General features: G+C 42.7%; 1 non-coding gene across 1 annotated transcript; it reads right to left on the reverse strand.

Moving 5' to 3' along the window:
* Window positions 1–447: 447 nt before the first annotated feature.
* Window positions 448–555, reverse strand: LOC114618540. Its single transcript, XR_003710969.1, has one exon. It is a non-coding gene; the product is annotated as a U6 spliceosomal RNA (small nuclear RNA).
* Window positions 556–5,855: the final 5,300 nt, after the last annotated feature.

The raw sequence follows: 5,855 nt of genomic DNA on the forward strand, positions 1-5,855 counted from the left end.
AGCTGCTTACTAGGACCGCCGGGACTAGACTGCAAGACTGAAACTAAGACCACCTGATGGTGCACGTCTGTAATCCCTACACTAGGAAGGGTGAAGGAGGAGGATCATGGGTTCAAGGCCAGACTGGACCAAAAAAAAAACAAACCCCAAAAAACCAAAAAACTCTGAAGCCTGCGGAGGTGGCTTACCCCTTTAATCCTAGCACTCAGGTAGAGGCAAGTGGATCTCCAAATTTCCAAATTTGAGGCCAGCCTGGTATCCAGAGCGTGTCCCAGGACTGCCAAGAGAAACCCTATCTCGAAAACAAAAAGTGCTCTGGTCGCGCATCTGAACTTCAGAGTAAGAATCTAAGAGCTGGTGTCAGCGTGATGCTGATGGCCTGCTAGGTTTTAGAGGGGTGTCATTGGTGTTGTTGTTATTTTGTTTTGTTTTTTAGAAAAGGGTTTTAAAAATACGGAACACTTCACAAATTTACATATCATCTTTGCTCAGGGGCCATGCTAATCTTAACTTGTATCTTTCCAATTTTATTACATGGGCTGAAGAAGGGAGCATGATTTTACAGCTTTAAGCAAACTTACTACATCTTCAGTGTTGGAATCCTAGCTTTACCGTTTTCTTAGGCAAACTTTCTAACTTCTAACCTCTATCTGTTCTTCTCCCTGTGCTACAAACAAAGGGGAATAATAGCACTTGTTCATTTGATATTAGAAGAATGAAGTGACAACATATGAAGTGTGTAGGACAGTACCTTGTGCAAAATGAGCACATACTAGCCACAGGACCCACGAGATGGTTCAGATGAAAAAGCACATGTCACCAAACATAAGAACTTGAGTTAGTTCCCTGTGGCCACAGAATAGAAAAAACAACTCCTGATGTTGTCTTCTAACCACCTCCCCTCACACACACACATACACACACACACACACACACACACACACACACACGCAATTCCCAGTGGCCTTTGCACCATACAAGGCCTGGGACCAATTAGTTGTGGAGGCTCTAAGTCTTAGAGTCTAAGACTGACTGGCTGCTTCCCAGGACTGTGTGTACACTCGCGCGCACACACACACTCTCTCTCTCTAAATGTAATTTTAAAAATAATAAAAACACTCTGTCATTCAGTCATTTTAGGAGTATTTACTAATTTGTGTGTGTGTGTGTGTGTGTGTGTATGAACAATGGCACAGGCACAGGATACAGCTGTGAGTAAAAGTGGGCAAAATGTAAAGGAATTCACATCCATATTTGTTTGTTTGTTTGTTTGTTTCTGAGACTAGATCTCAAGTAGCCCAGGCTGGCCTCAGACAGCAGAAGATGAATATGACATTCTAATGTTCCGGCTCCCACCTTCTAAGTGCTGAAGTTAAAGGGTACATCTCCATACCAAGGTTTCTGCAGTGCTTGGGATGAACCCATGGTCTAGATCCATACTAGACAAGCACTTCACCAACTGATGTCTGGGGTGCCCAAAAATAAACAGTGAAGTATAATTCTAGCAAGATGCCAGTGTTGGGTGGGTTTTATAGAAAGATGGCCTTAAGGTCAGAGGCCTAAAGGTTCTACTTTGCCTGCTGGCAGTGTATGTATGTCTACATCTACCTCAATGTGGTCTGAGTTAAGTCATTTTTTTGTTGATATGAAGAAACCATGCAAAAGCAAAGCAACTAATAGAAGAAAGAGTTAGTTCACTAGGGCTTATAGTTTTAGAGGGTGAGTCCATGATCAAGTGGACAGGGGGCATAGCAACAGGAATGGTGCTGGAGCAGGAGCTGAGGGATGACACCACAAAGAGGCTGAGGGGAAGACAGAGATAGAGAGAGAACTGGGAAGAATGTGAGCCTTTGAAACTTCAAAGCCCATATCCAGAGATACACCTCCTTCAAGGCCACACCTATTTTTTTCTTTTTTTTTTTTCAAACAAGGTTTCTCTTTATAACCTCAGCTGTCCTGGTGGAACTTGCCCTATAACTAGGTTAGCTTTGAACTCTGAAATCCTCCAACTTCTCCCTCTGGGGTGCTGGGGTTAAAGGCATGCACCATCAAGCCTGACAAGGCCATACCTCTAAATCCTTCAGATGTGTGATTATGTTGTGAACTACACACAACAACAACAACAACAACAGTTTTAAATGTCAGACATCTTTACTAATAGAGGAAATGCAAATCAAAACCAGAGGGAGATGCCACACTCATTAGAATGGCTTACTAAGACAAAACCAAACACACACATACACACACACACACACACACACACACACACACACACGCCACCATCACCACCACCACACACACACCACCACCACCACCACCACCACCACCACCACCACCACCACCACTGCCACACACAGGGAATAGACAGTACTGTGAGCTGCTATGAGCCCTACTTAGTTGATTCTGTGGGCTGTTTTCTTATGGTATCCTTAACCCTTTGGCTCCTACAATCCTTCCACCCTGTCTTTTGTAGGATTCCTTGAGCGTCTTCCAATGTTTGTCTGTAGGACTCTGCATCTGCTTCTATCAGTTGGATAAAGCCTCTCAGATGATGGTTATGCTGGGATCCTGTCTACAAGTATAGCAGAATATCATTAGGAATAATTTCGTTGACATTTTTTTCTTCCAATCATGTTTGGTTCTATCCTAGGTCTCTGGCTTTCCAGCCCCTGGTTCCTGGCCTTCTGGGCAGTATCAGGTGTGGGCTTCCTCTCATGGCATGGGTCTCAAGTTGGACCAGTCATTGGTTGGTCACTTCCATGAGTTCTGTGTCCCCTTTACCCCAGCACATATTGCTGGCAGGACTGTCTGGTGCTGCTATGTATGCAAATGCTAAATTTTGGCCCTCAGGTGGCAGGATGAGCACATTCTCACATACACCAAATGATGCTGTATGAACTTTGCTGACCAATCTTCTCTGACTGGTTAAATAAAAGTGGCTACAGCCAGTTCCTAGGAAGACTAGAGATAGGCAGGATTTCTGTTTCCATGCTGGGAGTCCCAGGTAGGGGCCACCAGGGGAGGAAGAAGGAAGGAGAAAGAAGACACAGAGAGCGGGAGGTCTCCATTAGACTGGATGGACCAGGAGCAGCACACAGCTGAGAGAAGTGCACCGTCAGACAGACTGAAGGAGCAAAAATGAATGACACCTGGAGAGACCCAAACAGCGAGTCCTTGTCGAGCGCAGCTGGGAAATAGCTAGTGAAGAAAAATAGTTTAGGGATAATCACCCAGTAATTGTGGTAAAGCTGATTAAATAAACCGATAGGACTCTATCTTGATTATTGGGAGACTGGCTGAGTCATATTAAGAACTAAAAGAGCTAATTAATAGCATTTACAACAACACAGGACAAGTTGTAGGTTGAAGGTTTTGTGGCTGGGTTGGTGTTCCATTTCCTTGACCAGAGGTCTTGCCTGCTTACAGAAGATGGCTGGTTAAAGCTCCGTATCCCCAGTTACTAGGAATCTTCACTAGAGTCACCATCATAGATTTCTGGGAGTTTCCATTGCACTAAGGTTCTACTTCATCCCTGAAGTGCCCCCACCCCGTTCGTTATCTCTCCCAGTACTCTCTCCCTCCATCCTGTCCCCACCTGATCCCTCTCGTTCCCATCCCTACCTGCCCCCAGTCCACCCTCTTCTATTTCCTCTTCCCAGAGAGATCCATGAGTCTCCCTTGAGCCCTCCTTGTTACTTGGCTTCTCTGAGTTTGTGGATTATAGCATGATTATTCTTTACAGCTAATAGCCACTTATGAGTACACACCATATTTGTCTTTCCGGGCCTGGGTTACTTGACTCAGGATGATTTTTTTTTTTCTAAAAAAATTTGCCCGCAAATTTCATGATATTATTTTTTAACAGTTGAGTAAAACTCCATATGTAAATGTACATTTTTTTATCCATTCTTTAGTTGAGCAACATCTGGGTTGTTTCCAGTTTCTGGCTATTATGAATAAAGCTGCCATGGACATAGTTGAGCAAGTGTCCCTGTGGTAGGATGGAACATCCTTTGGATATATGCTCAGGAGGCATAGTTGGGTCTTGAGGTAGATCGAGTCCCAATTTTCTGAGAATTCGCCATATTTATTTCCATAGTAGCTGTACAAGTTTGCATTCCCACTAGCAATGCAAGAGTGCTTCCCTTGCTCCACATCCTCGCCAGCATGAGCTGTCACTTGTGGTTTTGATCCTAGCCATTCTGACAGGTGTAAGATGGAATCGCAAAGTTGTTTTGATTTGCATTTCCCTGATGGCTAAGGAAGTTGAACATTTAAGTGGTTTTTGGCCATTTAAGATTCCTCTGTTGAAGCCGAGCAATGGTGGCGCACAACTTTAATCCTAGCACTTGGGAGGCAGAGGCAGGTGGATTTCTGAGTTCGAGGCCAGCCTGGTCTACAGAGTGAGTTCCAGGACAGCCAGGGCTACACAGAGAAACCCTGTCTCGAAACAAAACAAAACAAGATTCCTCTGTTGAGAATTCTGTTTAGCTCTGTACCCCATTTTTTATTTGCGTTATTTGGCTTATTGATGTCTAGCTTCTTGAGTTCTTTATATGTTTTGGATACTAGCCTTCTATTAGATATGGAGTTGGTGAAAATCTTTTCCGATTCTGTAGGCTGTCATTTTGTCCTATTGACAATATCATTTGCCTTACAGAAGCTTTTCAGTTTCTTGAGGTCCTGTTTATTGTCAGTCTTAGTGCCTGAGCTATTGGTGTTCTGTTCAGGAAACTGTCTCCTGTGACATGTCTCAGGGCTACTTATTACTCACTTTCTCTTCTATGAATATCTTAGTCAATCTAACCAAGCAAGTGAAAGACTTATATAATAAAAACTTTAAAGACACTGAAGAAAGAAATTGAAGAAGATATCAGAAGATGGAAAGATCTCCCATGCTCATGGATAGGTAAGATTAACATAGTAAAAATATTAAACAAACAAACCGGCCATCTTAGGAAAAGCAATCTACAGATTCAACACAATCTCCATCAAAATTCCAACATAATTCTTTACAGATCTTGAAAGAATAATACTCAATTTCATATGGAAAAACAAGAAACTCAGAATAGCTAAAACAACTCTGTACAATAATAGAACTTCTGGAGGTATTGCCATCCTTATTTCAAGCTACTACAGAGTTATACTAATAAAACCTACATGGTACTGGCATAAAAACAGACAAGTTGATGAATGGAATTGAAGACCCAGATATAAATCTACACACCTATGGATACTTGATTTTTGATAAAGAAGCCAGAAATATACAATGGAATTATTATTTTATTATTATTTTTTTTGGTTTGGTTTTTCGAGACAGGGTTTCTCCGTGTAGCCCTAGCTGTCCTGGAACTCACTCTGTAGACCAGGCTAGCCTCGAACTCTTGGACTCAGAAATCTGCCTGCCTCTGCCTCCCAAGTGCTGGGATTAAAGGTGTGCGCCACCACCGCCCGGCGGAATGGAATTATTTTTAAACAAGATCTCACGTAGGCTAGGCTGACTTTGGCTTTCTATGTAGCTGAGGACTATGAACTCCTGATCCTTCTGTCTCTACCTCCCCAATACTGGGAGTAGAGGCTTTATCAGTATAAACTGCTTTTGAATTAATTGTTTTCCAGGGATAAAAAATGAGAGTCTAGAATATCATAGGCAAGTATTCTACTGGACTATATCCCTAGTCCTCGGGGTCTCACTATATATCCCAGGTCAGACATGAACTTGTATTCTCCAGCCTGCTGAGTGCTGGAATTACTGGTGTGATGTACACCTTGTCTGAAATACTTATACATTCATAAGTACATATATTTCACAATGGACTTATTTAAGCGTTCAGTTTCAGAGACTACACAGAAAG

Source organism: Grammomys surdaster, unplaced genomic scaffold, assembly GCF_004785775.1.
Source record: "Grammomys surdaster isolate TR1022 unplaced genomic scaffold, NIH_TR_1.0 142, whole genome shotgun sequence".
NCBI lineage: Eukaryota > Metazoa > Chordata > Mammalia > Rodentia > Muridae > Grammomys > Grammomys surdaster.